Raw genomic sequence first — 17268 nt, forward strand, 5'->3', positions numbered from 1 at the left:
TTACAGGGTGAATTCTCAGGCCTAAAAGCTCGCCTTTTATTAAAAAGGTAAATGCAAACTGTTTTCATTCTGAAGGGCACAAACCACGTTAGATTTCAGACATTAAACGCGCAAAAATGTCGGTACACCAGATAAATAAGCGCAACATATTATCAGTTGTATTGTATGCTTACAATATATATAGAAATGTGTTAATCGTTAACTAATATTATGGGATGGTGTTTTTCAACTCGCGCCTTGATTTAAACGATTGCATTTCTTGGTGGGTTTGCGTAGCTTATTGTCAATATCTTTACACCTCTTTTTAAGATTTAATTTAAAAAGTTTTTCTTTTCTTCTTAATTAAAATTTAAAAGCAATACTTCACCGCTGCGAAGCCCCTCTAGCGCTGCCGTCCGAGGTTCAATTACCGTAAGCAAGTGCAGTGAGTGTGTACGCCTGATAAGCCAAGAATAAGGGGAAAGACGTGTCGCGTACTCTTTGCATTATTTGACAGTAAACTATTTTCAACCATTCTATGATGTTTCTCACAACTGAAGGCACCGTGACTGATGTTACCTCACTTGCTGGCCAACCATAAGCGTTACCTGGTAGGTAACCAGCTACTCACTTCACTCCCTTACGGGAATCGAACCTCGGACGTCAGCGCTACAGGCGAAGCCCCTAAAATTGCGCCACAGCGTGTGGTTCGTTTATTTGACAACATGTAGATCGGGGTAATTACATTCACGGCATTCGTAGTCTGATTCACAATCTGATTGTATGGGTGGTTACCTACCAGGTAACGCTTATAGTTGGCCAGCAAGTCAGCTCGAAGTGATCACTCGAGTGAAGGCAGCTTCACAAAAAAACAGATCCTTAACAAACTGTTATTAGTATATTTTCCCTCAGTTTAAAAAGGTTTTCTTTTCTTCTTAATAAAAATTTAAAAGCGGTACTTCGCCGGTGCGAAGCGCGTAGATTTGACCGACTGACACATACAGACATATTCATGAGTGCAGGTACTTCGGAAAGAAAGCACCGTGTAAACCTAAAGTTTAAATTAAGTTCATAGACCTACAAAAGGTTGCCATTCATTTGAGGCAAGATTGCTTTACTTCTGTACAACTATACGTTGCATTCTCAAGAGTGTGCTTGCACGGCTTCGGATATAGATATATATATATATATGTATGTACAGTAATCCCTCCTCCATCGCGGGGGTTGCGTTCCAGAGCCACCCGCGAAATAGGAAAATCCGCGAAGTAGAAACCATATGTTTATATGGTTATTTTTAGAATGTCATGCTTGGGTCACAGATTTGCGCAGAAACACAGGAGGTTGTAGAGAGACAGGAACATTATTCAAACACTGCAAACAAACATTTGTCTCTTTTTCAAAAGTTTAAACTGTGCTCCATGACAAGACAGAGATGACAGTTCTGTCTCACAATTAAAAGAATGCAAACATATCTTCCTTTTCAAAGGAGTGCAAAGCAAGCAGTCAAAAAAAAAATCAATAGGGCTTTTTGGCTTTTAAGTATGCGAAGCACCGCCGGTACAAAGCTGTCGAAGGCGGCAGCTCACACCCCCTCCGTCAGGATCAGAGAGAGAGAGAGAGCCACAGAAAAACAAACAGTCAAAAATCAATACGTGCCCTTTGAGCTTTTAAGTATGCGAAGCTCCGTGCAGCCTGTCCTTCAGGAAGCAGCTGCACACAGCCCCCCTGCTCACACCCCCCTACGTCAGCGCAAGAGAGAGAGAGAGAGCGAGAGAGAGAAAGTAAGCTGGGTAGCTTCTCAGCCATCTGCCAATAGCGTTCCTTGTATGAAATCAACTGGGCAAACCAACTGAGGAAGCATGTACCAGAAATTAAAAGACCCATTGTCCGCAGAAACCCGCGAAGCAGCGAAAAATCCGCGATATACATTTAAATATGCTTACATATAAAATCCGCGATGGAGTGAAGCCGCGAAAGGCGAAGCGCGATATAGCGAGGGATCACTGTATATATATATATAAATATGTACGCTTATAAGTACTGCCTTACTTCTCTTTAAGAAAGGAAGATGTAATGATACTTGATTTAAACGATTCCATGACTTCCTGGGTTTGCTTAGCTTATTGTCAATATCCATCCATCCATCCATTTTCCAACCCGCTGAATCCGAACACAGGGTCACGGGGGTCTGCTGGAGCCAATCCCAGCCAACACAGGGCACAAGGCAGGAAACAAGCCCGGGCAGGGTGCCAACCCACCGCAGTATTGTCAATATCTTTACACCTTTTTTTAAGACTTATTGACTGAAACGGGCTTTCACGAAAAAAGTTAGGGCTTTGCTACAGGATACACCCTCCACAAGTTAAGCAAGTAAAAATGAAATATATATTTCTGTTTTATTTAAACCTTTTAAGTTCGTATGCATAGCCCCATTTGGCTGTTTTATTTTATTTTTTTCTTTCTTCAGTAATATTTAATCTCCTTAAAGAAAAAGAACATATTCATTTTACTTTTTTTGTATCTCTTTAGTAATATTTTAGTGTAAAAGGATAACCAGTATTTAAACCTTTTATGTTACTTTATAAAGTTATTTTACACAATGTTGAAAAATTAATAAGAAAGCTACATATTTTGGCAGCTGCTGCTTTAATTTTCAATGAAATGAAAAAACCTCTCCAAGAGAAAACGTCAATGAAGAAGAAACAGTTTGCAAATATATATATATATGTGTATATCTAAAAAGGAGAAACCCTCATTTATAAAAGTATGCTGCAGATGACTTAACTGAAAATAAATGAATTAATCCTATGTGTATAATACATATTTATCTATTTTACTTATGCCTTTATTCCAGCAACGTACAACATCTAAGGTACAATTTGTTACATTACTTTTGTTTTTTGCAGCACAGGCAGGTGAAGTGACTTCCTCAGGGTCACACAGTGGAACTGACAAGCTCCGGGTTTACTGAAATATTACTGAAGAAAGAAAAAAAACGAAAACGGGCAAATAGGGCTATGCATACAAATGTCCATCCATCCATTATCCAACCCGCTATATCCTAAATACAGGAGCCAATAAGTAGATATGTATATATACAGTATATATATATATATATATATATATATATATATATATATATATATGTGAATGTATGTATGTATATATGTATGTCTATATTTATATCTATATATATATATATATATGAAGATATGTAAATTTGTATATGTATATATATATATATGTATATGTGGATGTGTATATGTATATATATATATATATATATATATATATATATATATATATATATGTAGATATGTGTATATGTAGATATGTATATATATGTACATATATTTATGTATATATATGGTTACATAACCTCTTTAACACACTACTTCTCCGCTGCGAAGCGCGGGTATTTTGCTATGTGTAGATATGTATATACAGTGGTGTGAAAAACTATTTGCCCCCTTCCTGATTTCTTATTCTTTTGCATGTTTGTCACACAAAATGTTTCTGATCATCAAACACATTTAACCATTAGTCAAATATAACACAAGTAAACACAAAATGCAGTTTTTAAATGATGGTTTTTATTATTTAGGGAGAAAAAAAAATCCAAACCTACATGGCCCTGTGTGAAAAAGTAATTGCCCCCTGAACCTAATAACTGGTTGGGCCACCCTTAGCAGCAATAACTGCAATCAGGCGTTTGCGATAACTTGCAATGAGTCTTTTACAGCGCTCTGGAGGAATTTTGGCCCACTCATCTTTGCAAAATTGTTGTAATTCAGCTTTATTTGAGGGTTTTCTAGCATGAACCGCCTTTTTAAGGTCATGCCATAGCATCTCAATTGGATTCAGGTCAGGACTTTGACTAGGCCACTCCAAAGTCTTCATTTTGTTTTTCTTCAGCCATTCAGAGGTGGATTTGCTGGTGTGTTTTGGGTCATTGTCCTGTTGCGGCACCCAAGATCGCTTCAGCTTGAGTTGATGAACAGATGGCCGGACATTCTCCTTCAGGATTTTTTGGTAGACAGTAGAATTCATGGTTCCATCTATCACAGCAAGCCTTCCAGGTCCTGAAGCAGCAAAACAACCCCAGACCATCACACTACCACCACCATATTTTACTGTTGGTATGATGTTCTTTTTCTGAAATGCTGTGTTCCTTTTACGCCAGATGTAACGGGACATTTGCCTTCCAACAAGTTCAACTTTTGACTCATCAGTCCACAAGGTATTTTCCCAAAAGTCTTGGCAATCATTGAGATGTTTCTTAGCAAAATTGAGACGAGCCCTAATGTTCTTTTTGCTTAACAGTGGTTTGCGTCTTGGAAATCTGCCATGCAGGCCGTTTTTGCCCAGTCTCTTTCTTATGGTGGAGTCGTGAACACTGACCTTAATTGGGGCAAGTGAGGCCTGCAGTTCTTTAGATGTTGTCCTGGGGTCTTTTGTGACCTCTCGGATGAGTCGTCTCTGCGCTCTTGGGGTAATTTTGGTCGGCCGGCCACTCCTGGGAAGGTTCACCACTGTTCCATGTTTTTGCCATTTGTGGATAATGGCTCTCACTGTGGTTCGCTGGAGTCCCAAAGCTTTAGAAATGGCTTTATAACCTTTACCAGACTGATAGATCTCAATTACTTCTGTTCTCATTTGTTCCTGAATTTCTTTGGATCTTGGCATGATGTCTAGCTTTTGAGGTGCTTTTGGTCTACTTCTCTGTGTCAGGCAGCTCCTACTTAAGTGATTTCTTGATTGAAACAGGTGTGTCAGTAATCAGGCCTGGGGGTGGCTACGGAAATTGAACTCAGGTGTGATACACCACAGTTAGGTTATTTTTTAACAAGGGGGCAATTACTTTTTCACACAGGGCCAAGTAGGTTTGGATTTTTTTTCTCCCTAAATAATAAAAACCATCATTTAAAAACTGCATTTTGTGTTTACTTGTGTTATATTTCACTAATGGTTAAATGTGTTTGATGATCAGAAACATTTTGTGTGACAAACATGCAAAAGAATAAGAAATCAGGAAGGGGGCAAATAGTTTTTCACACCACTGTATATATATATATATATATATATATATATATATATATATATATATATATATATATATATATGTTTACATAACCTCTTTAACACACTACTAGCGCGGGTATTTTGCTATATATATATATATATATATATATATATATATAGACAGCAACACTCATAACAATGACAACACAATTACATCTATGTATGTATGTATGTCTAGATATATATATATATATATATATATATATGTAGATATGTATATATATATGTAGATGTGTAAATATTTATGTATATATATGTGTGTGTGTGTATGTATGTATGTATGTATGTATGTATGTATGTATGTATGTATGTATGTATGTATGTGTATATGTATATGTATGTGGATGTGTATATGTATATATATATGTAGATATGTGTATATGTAGCTATGTATATATATGTATATGTATATATATGTTTATGTGTGTGTGTGTGTATATTATATATATAAAAGACAGCAACACTCATAACAATGACAACACAATTACATTGACAATCATGTTACGTTATTTTTAAAATGTTTCCTTTTCTTTTTCATAACCTCTTTAACACACTACTTCTCCGCTGCGAAGCGCGGGTATTTTGCTAGTACTACAATAAATTAGCTGGCTTTATCCTAACTACTATGATAGAAATGAAAGGTACTCTGAATCAAAGTAGGTATACTTAAGTTCTGGTGTAAGCAATACATTAGCAATACATTATGTCTTTCTTGTCAGCTTTCTCCAGACATGCTAAAGAATCTTCAGCACACTTTCTTTGTTTTTGAAGTTTGTCCCTTTCTTTGCCTTCATTGCACCTTCTGGTTGCAGTCAGTACTGCAGTTTATTTCGGAGGTACAAATACACCATTTCAGCCCTCTTGTTGCTAGCAAAACCACGTCTTCTGTGCAACAGGTAATCAGTCAGTTCCTCTTTTAGCAAGATGAAAGTGCTATTACATGTATGGTCTTCATCTGTTTGGACACTTGCTATTTCAGCAAGGTTTTGACTAATACCACCCCTCATCCAACTCCTTGTGACACCCTGTGTAGTGGGACATGGGGAAAACCAGACTACACTCTTGGCGTCGAATATGTGGGACCGAGCGTGACCAGGTTGATGGTGTAAGACAGGAAGACACGGACACAAAAAGGTTGGGTTTCTGCAAAATAAAGTGAGGTTTTATGTACAGGTGCACTTAAAGAAAAAGAAAAATAATGTCCTGCGGTGTATATATATATATATATATATATATATATATATATACACAGACACACACACACAATAGGGGGCTTCGCTCGACAACCCCTCTTCCCCTCCCCGCCTGCGCTACACCCCGTTGTGAAGAGAGGGGCTGAACGCACCACAAGGAGACATGGCCGTTCCTCCGAAACCCCCTCTTAAACGGTGATACAACAGGAAACAAATCCAGTCTTTTTTAACCTCCTCTTTGCTCGATCAGCTGCTGGCTTGCTGCTGCCTTGCCACGTGATCTGCATTTCATGTGGTGCTTCAAACATTTAAAAGTCTGTACAGCACCTATCCTTTTGTCTCACTGCCTTGTCTCCCAGACATCCTCAAACACTATGCAATCTCTTTTCACTCTTCCGGTATTTCACCGAGTAATATTTTCCATTTGTTTGTGCTAATGCGATCTTTACTCTCATTTTTCTGAGACTTTTGAATTTTCCTACTTCCATTATCTCTAACCTGCTCTGCATGTGTATCACGGTACTTGCTTCCAAAGGTTGTAAGTATGACATGACTTGTCTGTCTCGCGGGACGTGAAAGTGTCTCTCTGTCTCTCTCTTCAAAAGATCTCTTATCCTAAGATCATGTCTTGTCGCAAGAAAAAAGGCTCATATCGTCGCAAGATTTTTTTATAATATATATCTCAATACACTGTCCAATACCACAAAGGACACACAAAAGCAGTTATACAATGGAGCCCAAAAATGATGATTATATACAGTGTGGCATGCGCCCAGCCGGGACGCCCAGGAGGACAGGAGGAGGGCTCATTCCTCCTCCGGACCACGAGGGGGCGGCCGCCCTGGTTCCTTTGAGGGCCACGGGTGCACGGCTTGGAAGCCCAACCCTGTAGGGGCCCGTGGTCTCCGCCAGGGGGCGCCCCCATGCCTGAAGGACCCGGAACCCCAACACTTCCGCCACACCAGGAAGTGCTGGGGGAAAGAAGACAGGGAACACCCGGAGGGCTTCCGGGAGTATAGACGGCACTTCCACCACACAGGGGACTGTCTTAGGAGTGTCGGGAATCACCTGGAGCCCATCCGGGTAATTATAAAAGGGGCCGCCTCCCTGCAAAGAAGGACTGGAGTCGGGTGAGGAGAGGACAAGGTTTGGAGGCAGAAGAGAGGAGGCAGCCTGAGAGCAGGCAGAGAGAGAGTGAGAGCCTGGACTTTGGGGGAGATTGGTGCTGGAGGCACTGGGTTTGTGCACTTTATTGGACTTATTATTATGTATAATAAACGTGTGGTGGACTTTAATATGGTGTCCGTCTGTCTGTGTCCGGGCAGCTTATCACAACAGTATTTACAGTCCTTACTGAAAGTCCCAGATGAAAAAGAAAAAATACACACAAACTGGGGAAACCCATATATACACAAAAAACAAAATAAAGCTGTCTTCCTCCACAGTAATCCAAGTCAGGAAGCTGCTCCTCCAAACAGTGTAGGCTATAGTTTATCAAGAAAAATATTCAAAATAAAGAAAAAGAAAAAGTGTATATACAAAAATAAAACGGTGCACCGTTAACCACAACCCAATAAATACCTGTACCAAAGCTGATCCAGAGATATTTATACAAGAAGAAAAATATTTACAACAATCAATGACAAGGCGCAGTGCTCTACCAAGTACCTCACTAGCCAGAAGACCCCTTCTAGAGGCCTTAAATTCCCCTTTGTACTTGGTGCCTTCTTGCCAACTAATTAAGCTGTCGAATGTAATCCTTCAATGTGCACATGATAACATGGTCACGTCTAGGAAGAGTGGCCTCGCCTGATCCGAAAAATTCCTATAAAAAGTCGAGGGGCCGGCGTATGTGCACATAGCTATGCCAGCCTTTGAAATGCGAACTGCGCTTCTCACCTAAAACTGAAAGTAAGCTCATTTTTCATCTCCACTGGGCTACCGCCCTGACAACTACTGAAACGGGATATCATTTTATAAGCCTTGAGAGGCCGATACTAAGACACTCCGCACTTTCTCTTACTCGTCCAGTGCTACGAGGTCGCGGGAGGCACGCGCACGATTGGGAGTCGGACAACACCACTCCAGCCAGACAGTGGCAGAGCTGTCTTTCCATTCTCGCACGAAAACTTGCCATGACGCTCCCCAGAAGGCGCTCATATCGTCAGCGAAGACGTCCGTCTGCACATTCTAAACAGACAAAAAGGCAAGCCTTATTTCATACACCGTGTCCACTGCAGAGGACACAAAATTAACTTTATTTAATTGCTGGTAATGCCAGTAAGGCACATTAATACACTTCTCTTATGGATAGTTTTCCCTTGTTTTGCAGGTATTTATTTCACTCTTTTGTGGTTCATATCCTATCCAGTACCACATTTGTTAGTAAATTATTTTCTGATTTTTTTATGACCATAACTCTGTACTTGAAAACAGTATCAATCATCTGATCCCAGTGGTTGACTGAACGTCTGCATCTTGACAGCCATTTATTCTATTTTGCCCCATATCTCATAAGCTCAAAATCGAGCTCAGGTGCATCCTGTTTCCCCTGATCATCCTTGAGATGTTTCTGCAGCTTAACTGGAGTCCACCTGTAGTAAATTCAGTTGATTGGACATGATTTGGAAAGGCACACACCTGTCTATATAAGGTCCCACAGTTGACAGTTCATGTCAGAGCACAAACCAGGCATTAAGTCAAAGGAATTGTCTGTAGACCTCTGAGACAAGATTGTCTTGAGGCACAAATCTGAGGAAGGTTACAGAAAAATTTCTGCTGCTTTGAAGGTCCCAATGAGCATAGTGACCTCCATCATCCATAAGTGGAAGAAGTTCGAAACCACCAGGACTCTTCCTAGAGCTGGCCGGCCATCTAAACTGAGCGATTGGGGGAGAAGGGCCTTAGTCAGGGAGGGGAGGTGACCAAGAACCCAATGGTCACTCTGTCAGAGCTCCAGAGGTCCTCTGTGGAGAGAGGAGAACCTTCCAGAAGGGCAACCATCTCTGCAGCAATCCACCAATCAGGCCTGTATAGTAGAGTGGCCAGACAGAAGCCACTCCTTAGTAAAAGGCACATGGCAGCCCACCTGGAGTTTGCCAAAAGGCACCTGAAGGACTCTCAGACCATGAGAAAGAAAATTCTCTGGTCTGATAAGACAAAGATTGAACTCACGTTTGGAGGAAACCAGGCACCGCTCATCACCAGGCCAATACCATCTCTACAGTGAAGCATGGTGGTGGCAGCATCATGCTGTGGGTATGTTTTTCAGCGGCAGGGACTGGGAGACTAGTCAGGATAAAGGGAAAGATGACTGCAGCAATGTACAGAGACATCCTGGATGAAAACCTGTTCCAGAGCGCTCTTTACCTCAGACTGGGGCGACAGTTCATCTTTCAGCAGGACAACGACCCTAAGCACACAGCCAAGATATCAAAGGAGTGTCTTCAGGACAACTTTGTGAATGTCCTTGAGTGGCCCAGCCAGAGCCCAGACTTGAATCCGATTGAACATCTCTGGAGAGATCTTAAAATGGCTGTGCACCGACGCTTCCCATCCAACCTGATGGAGCTTGAGAGGTGCTGCAAAAAGGAACTGGCGAAACTGGCCAAGGATAGGTGTGCCAAGCTTGTGGCATCATATTCAAAAAGACTTGAGGCTGTAATTGCTGCCAAAGGTGCATCGACAAAGTATTGAGCAAAGGCTGTGAATACTTATGTACATGTGATTTCTCGTTTTTTTTATTTTTAATAAATTTGCAAAAACCTCAAGTAAACTTTTTTCACGTTGTCATTATGGGGTGTTGTGTGTAGAATTCTGAGGAAAAAAATGAATTTAATCCATTTTGAAATAAGGCTGTAACATGTGGAAAAAGTGATGCGCTGTGAATACTTTCCTGATGCACTGTACGTTGACATAATCTCCATGTTGGTTGTAGCTGGGAAATTACCTTTTCTAAGCATACTGATCCTGCTATTAATGTCAACAGTGATACCACTATCTTCACTTACAATGCTGCATAAATAACAAGAACAACTTCACTCTCTCTCTTTCTCCATGGTGTTCAAAATAATCAGTTTGTCAGTCCTGTTATTCCCTTCCATGTATTTGGTTTTCTTAATGTTAATTTTCAAGCCAATCTGGCTTGTTTCTGTCTGTAGAACATACCGTTGGGACATCATGTGTGCCAGTGGATGTGAGAAAAGTCAAGTATCATCAGCAAAGTCAAGGTCAAGATGTTCTTTAAGACCCCAGAGCATACCTATCTTGTTACTATTCACTGTCTAATTAATCTATCATACAAAATAAGTAGGAATGCAGTAGGAAGTTCTGCATGATGCCAGGGTGGCTAGGAAAGGGTTCATGTATCTCTTTATTTGTAGCTACAAATAAAATTGTAACTGACATTTTTATAGGTGTATATGGTCTATCGTCAAGTGTAGAAATTCTTACTTGCATGTACGAATCAAGATGCAACACATCACCACTATCCATTGCCATGATGAGAAAATACAACTAACTTATGCTGAAACTTCCATTTACATACTTACCCCTATGTAAATATTAGTTTGGGTACACATCACTGTGAAACCCAATAAAAATAAATTTATTTTCTTGATTTAGATATAGCTGCTTATTATACAAAGTAAGAAAAAACAAAATTATAACCAAAAATAACAAACAAACAACAACAATTATGGTTTGTTTGACCAAATATATGGTAAAAATCCAACCAAAGTGAAATGCTACAAGTAAGAAGTATGAATCCCAAATATCAAACCAGCAAAAATAACTAAAGAATAAGATGTACATATTCTTAGCAGAGTCAAGCTGAAGAAGCCCAAGTAGTTCCAAGATGCTTTGAAACTAGGTGAGTCCTCAACAGGAACCTGAATATCACAGCATAGCTCAGATGGTCACTGAAAGCTTGTTCTATAGCTTGAAGCAAGACATGCGACATATTATACATTTTTCTGCATCTGAAGAAAGGAGCCTCGGTTAGGAGGAAGACTAAAACAGACTGCGTATCTGGAAACCACTGATGACAATGATAAGAAAAGCTGGGCATGACCCTAGAATCAGGACTGAGTTTTGGAGTACCTTAGCAGTAATGGGAAGCCAGTGGAAAAAGTGACATAGAGCAGTATTGTGATTGTACAAAACAGCAGACACTGCTTTCAAAATTGAATGCTAACTTTAATGGCAACTGACATCAGAGAGCTGCGGTACTCCAACCTAGATGAAACATAAACCTGGACAATAAGACAGGACCCTAGGAAGAAATGGTAGAAAAGATCTTATGGTTGTTATGAAGAAAGAAGCTACAGGACTTGTGTTAGTGAAGAACTGTGTTGACTAAAGAACAGTCAAAACAGACAAAAGAAGATGTCAAGAGGGTAACATCATTGGTTCTAAAACCATGTTTAATTTAAGGATGATATACGAGATATTCTTCAATTTCTTGGAACTTTTAAAGCAACCTTGATAAGAAAAATAACTAGTAAAAGCTATGACCCTTTTCTTATGCTCCTACCTTTAAACACATTCACTTCTTGCCATGTCAAATGCTTTACACTTATCCTTTATAATACGGATAGCATTTTTTCTCTAAAGAATTAAGGAAAATCACGTCAACTGAAAAATGATAGAATAAAAACATATACTGGGCAGCAGACTCCCTGATGACATTAATGAATGAAAAAAGTTTTACATAAGATTACCAGATAGATAGATATGTTTTTGTTAAATTTAAGAAAACAAAACAGCAACAAAATATAGTTTTATCTTTTTCATGACAGACTATGCTTCACTATGAGAATATTTTGAAATAGATCTTAATTTAATGTAAAACACAGAGATTAGAAACCTATTAAGGAGCTCACCAAAACACCATGTTCTGGGATTACTTTATAATTCCAAACGTTTAAGATTCAGATAAGTAGTAACATTACATAAAGAGAAAAAAGATAAAAATTAAATTTCAGTCAAGTCACTGGTGTAGCATATTTCAAGGCCTAAATGGCAGAAGTGGAGTGCTTGGCACTGGGCTAAAATTGAGCCAAAAGGGATTTCTTCATTCTTCTATTCAGAGCAGCCCAGTGACTGGGAAAATTTCCAGTATTCCTCAACAGAAAGAACAAAAAGAGAATTCATTCATCCATCCATTTGTTTTCCAGACTGGAACATATCTCAAAGTGTATGAAAGTGATATTATCCTTTGCTGCACATGGGCCAATGAAGAGCCAAGATCAGATCATTATGTTAGAAAATATGTTTTTTACACACATACTGTGAAATAAAATTCAAAATCAAAAATGTCATTAGAAAGGATTTTTTTTGAGAAAAATTACTGGTCATCTAAAATGATTATCACTATCTTTGCAATATTAAATTATTCAAAAAAGAATTCTACCTCAAATGTAAGGTATGAATGAAATGAATAGTTTGCAAACCTAAATACTTCTTTGACTTTATATTCAGTAAAAAGTTTTACATAGTGCTGATCAGGCTGAACCAAGTTTTAAGCCTGGGTGTCCGTCCTTGTGCCAGCCTTATCTAGTCATCTTAGTTAGCAGCCAGACAAACAGTGGCCATATACAGTAATCCCTCCTCCATCGCGGGGGTTGCGTTCCAGAGCCACCCGCGAAATAGGAAAATCCGCGAAGTAGAAACCATATGTTTATATGGTTATTTTTAGAATGTCATGCTTGGGTCACAGATTTGCGCAGAAACACAGAAGGTTGTAGAGAGACAGGAACGTTATTCAAACACTGCAAACAAACATTTGTCTCTTTTTTAAAAGTTTAAACTGTGCTCCATGACAAGACAGAGATGACAGTTCTGTCTCACAATTAAAAGAATGCAAACATATCTTCCTTTTCAAAGGAGTGCAAAGCAAGCAGTCAAAAAAAAAATCAATAGGGCTTTTTGGCTTTTAAGTATGCGAAGCACCGCCGGTACAAAGCTGTTGAAGGCGGCAGCTCACACCCCCTCTGTCAGGAGCAGGAAGAGACAGAGAGAGAGCCACAGAAAAACAAAGTCAAAAATCAATACGTGCCCTTTGAGCTTTTAAGTATGCGAAGCACCGTGCAGCATGTCCTTCAGGAAGCAGCTGCACACAGCCCCCTGCTCACACACCCCTACGTCAGCGCAAGAGAGAGAGAGAGAGAGATAGAGAGAAAGTAAGTTGGGTATTTTCTCAGCCATCTGCCAATAGCGTTCCTTGTATGAAATCAACTGGGCAAACCAACTGAGGAAGCATGTACCAGAAATTAAAAGACCCATTGTCCGCAGAAACCCGCGAAGCAGCGAAAAATCCGCGATATATATTTAAATATGCTTACATATAAAATCCGCGATGGAGTGAAGCCGCGAAAGGCGAAGCGCGATGTAACGAGGGATCACTGTACTACACGTGGATGTGGATAGTTAACTGTATAAACTTTTAAGTAAAGGATAAGAATTTGGAAAGCAAACAACAGCACTGCATAATTTCTTATAAAGGCCATTAAATTGACTGGCTTAAAATATTAACACGGTATGCTTAGCATCATCAGTCTTATGGTACGGCAAGGGTTGGTGCCCTAGTTCAAGTTTATTTATTGTTTCATTAATCTTATTGTTATTAGTTAAATAAGCTTTTTCATAATATGTGGTTAATTCCATTTTTGGTTCTATTTTGTTTTCCTATTTATTTCATATTGTTTTTTTATTTAAAATAACATTTATTAACAATGTACTTAAGGTTTTACACTATATGTCCTGTTGTCTGTGCGAGGAGCCTAATGAGGCAGGGCCACCTATTCAGGCAGCTGGGTTACTTGCAAATATTTAAGCCAAAGCTGAGGGAGGTTCGACATTCTAGCCTTGCGTTTGTGATTCTGATTCCATGTAAATAATTTTGTGATCCTTGTTTGGATTTTCTGCTTTAAATCTTGCTTCATCTTTCAGGTACTATCTTCTGGTTAATTGGATTTGTTTGCTTTTAGGTTTGCTGTTTGACAAACTGTTTTGGTTCATTTTTGTGCCCCTGCCCTTTGCTTTTGTGCAGTCTCTTTTTAATCGACTCAATAAATATCTTAATATCAAAGGTACTTTGTTTTATTTATCCTTCTGCCCAGAGCGTTTTATAGTGTTCCCTCTTCTCATTCCAGACATTTATAGAATATAAACTTTAAAGGAGTCTTGCATCACTTTTGGGCCTAGGTCTGAAGCTAGCCTGTTGAAATGGGGTTTAACTACCTGAGGTGTGGGCAATCTAGTGAGTCCAGACCTGAAATAGGGCAGGTCTGGCCTCTTGTGAGGATTTTTGGTGGGCTACAATCATTTTTGTGCATACTTCAATATAAGAGCTGTGAATCCTTCATATTCACAAGTGATTTAACCAGCATATCAAGGGCTCTTAATATGGCTCACTGCACGGAGATGAATAACCACTTCACTGTTGCTTTGGGAGTGTTATTTGGAAAAAAGAAGCCTTTTGTTAAGGTCTTGTTACATAAACAGATGCACAATGTAGTACCTGAACTTAAGTGTTACCACTGAAACTTCACAAAAAAGCTTAAGGGAAAAAAAAATACAGACACATTTTTTAAAACAGATATCTTTTGTTCATTTTTAGGCTAAAGAAAACATTGAGAAACTGGTATATTGTGCCACGTGATTTTATAAATTACACAGTGCCCATTAGTAAATTTAGCAGATAAAGTTTTAACAGTGCAGAGAGCTCTTTACAGGAAGAACTGAGGCAGTCCATGAGAGCTTCGCAAGAAAGAAGTGTGTCAGGGAGCAGACTGAGTAGGGCGAGATGTTTGAGCGGCAGCAGTCCACATCCTTTAAATAGGGAGGGTTCAAGAAAGAGTGCAGATACTTTCTTAGGAACAAATAAATCGGAACTCTATGCAGGTGTGCAATGTTGTTGTAGTTAGTTCCTTAATAAACAAGTCCATTACTGGGATGTGCTTTGGCGGTCCTACTGAGCAGACTTCAATTCCCAGCAATCAGCGGGAGTATGCAGGAACTGACATACGCACTTTCAACAGACTTCACGAAAAAATTAAATGGTCCTTAAAAAGCTTCAGAAGACTTGGGCACATGCCATTTCTGTTATTTATGTCACAAATATATACAGTAATCCCTCGCTATATCGCGCTTCGACTTTCGCGGCTTCACTCTATCGCGGATTTTATATGTAAGCATACTTAAATATATATTGCGGATTTTTTGCTGGTTCGCGGATTTCTGCGGACAATGGGTCTTTTAATTTCTGGTACATGCTTCCTCAGTTGGTTTGCCCAGTTGATTTCATACAAGGGACGCTATTGGCAGATGGCTGAGAAGCTACCCAACCAGAGCGCGTATTACGTATTAAATAAAACTCCTCAAATATATTGTGAGCATGGGGGCTGTTCGCACCCCTAGAGCATATGGCCGCTCCTCAAAAAATGCTGAAAGATTACCTTCACATTGCTCTCTTCCTTGCTGGGCTTACATGTGGCTATTTTGTCAAGCGATATGCTTCCTGCACGGTGCGTCGCATATTTAAAAGCTCGAAGGGCATGTATTGATTTTTGATTGTTTGTTTTTCTCTGTCTCTCTCTCTGACATTCTCTGCTCCTGATGGAGGGGGTGTGGGCAGAGGGGCTATTCACACACTGGCCTAGAGGATACGGACGCTCCTCTAAAAAATGCTGAAAGACTACCTTTATATTGCTGCCTTCCTTGCAGCTGCTTTATCCGGCGGTGCTTCGCACACTTTAAAGCCAAACAGCCCTATTGATTTTTGTTTGCTTTTTTCTCTCTCTCTCTGACATTCTCTGCTCCTGACGCACACTCCTTTGAAGAGGAAAATATGTTTGCGTTCTTTTAATTGTCAGACGGAACTGTCATCTCTGTCTTGTCATGGAGCACAGTTTATACTTTTGAAAAAGAGACAAATGTTTGTTTGCAGTGTTTGAATAAAGTTTCTGTCTCTCTACAACCTCCTGTGTTTCTGTGCAAATCTGTGACCCAAGCATGACAATATAAAAATAACCATATAAACATATGGTTTCTACTTCGCGGATTTTCACCTTTCGCGGGGGGGGTCTGGAACGCAACCCCCGCAATAGAGGAGGGATTACTGTATGTGCTTTTCTAAATTCAGAATAAGAAAAGAAAAATAAAAGACCACTAATTAAACAATGAGATCAATCAGATGAAAAATGTCTCACTAATAGTTACATTCGCTGGTTGAAGCAAAAAAAGTTCAGCCAGTAGTTAATTCCTGAATAAACAAGCCCATTACTGGAATGTCCTTTGGCAATCCTACCTTGAGGACTCCAGTTCCCAGCAGTCAGCAGGAGTGTGCAGGAGCCGACAGCAGATCGGCATGCATTTTAAATGACTTCAGGAAGAAATTAAATGGTCCTTAAAAAGCTTCAGAGTTCTTCAACATGTGCCATTTATGTTACATATGTCACAAATATATACGTGCTTTACTAAATTCAGAATAAGAGAAGAAATTAAATGACCACTAATTAAACAATGAGATTAATCAGAGGAAAATGTCTCACTAATTGTGTCACTAACTGGTTGAAGCAAAGAAAGTTCAGCTACAGGGGACCCCCATGACTGAACTTATGAGCCACTGTTCTAAAAGAGCTAAAACTGAAGGGAGTAAATGATTTTATGTTTAGCTTTAAATGATGTCAAAGGTGCCCTTACCAAAAGCTGACTTAACAGGGATGGTTACCTATACTCTCAAGTTATTTTCTCTTTTTATTTATAAATAACATAATATAGCATTCTCAAACTTGCTTAACCCAATTAAACTGCAAAGAGTTGTTTTGGAGCAGAGCCTGTTGGTATCAAGTACAAGTCATTATTCAGCTTCAGACAGACAGGTCAACATATCACAGGGCTCACTAACAAAACCCATATTTACTCCAATCTGGAATAAGCAAACTCTCTTACACAGACAATCTGAGAGAAAACAGGAGACCCCAGAGAAATAGACATAAGAAGAACTTGCAAG

General features: G+C 39.4%; 1 protein-coding gene across 3 annotated transcripts in view; it reads right to left on the bottom strand.

Moving 5' to 3' along the window:
- LOC114654091 (lysine-specific demethylase 4C-like) overlaps window positions 1-17268 on the bottom strand; it is a 980420-nt gene that overhangs the window by 907198 nt on the left and 55954 nt on the right. The gene's annotated exons all lie outside the window — the stretch shown is intronic.

Source organism: Erpetoichthys calabaricus, chromosome 7 (genome assembly GCF_900747795.2).
Source record: "Erpetoichthys calabaricus chromosome 7, fErpCal1.3, whole genome shotgun sequence".
NCBI classification, from domain to species: Eukaryota; Metazoa; Chordata; class Cladistia; order Polypteriformes; family Polypteridae; genus Erpetoichthys; species Erpetoichthys calabaricus.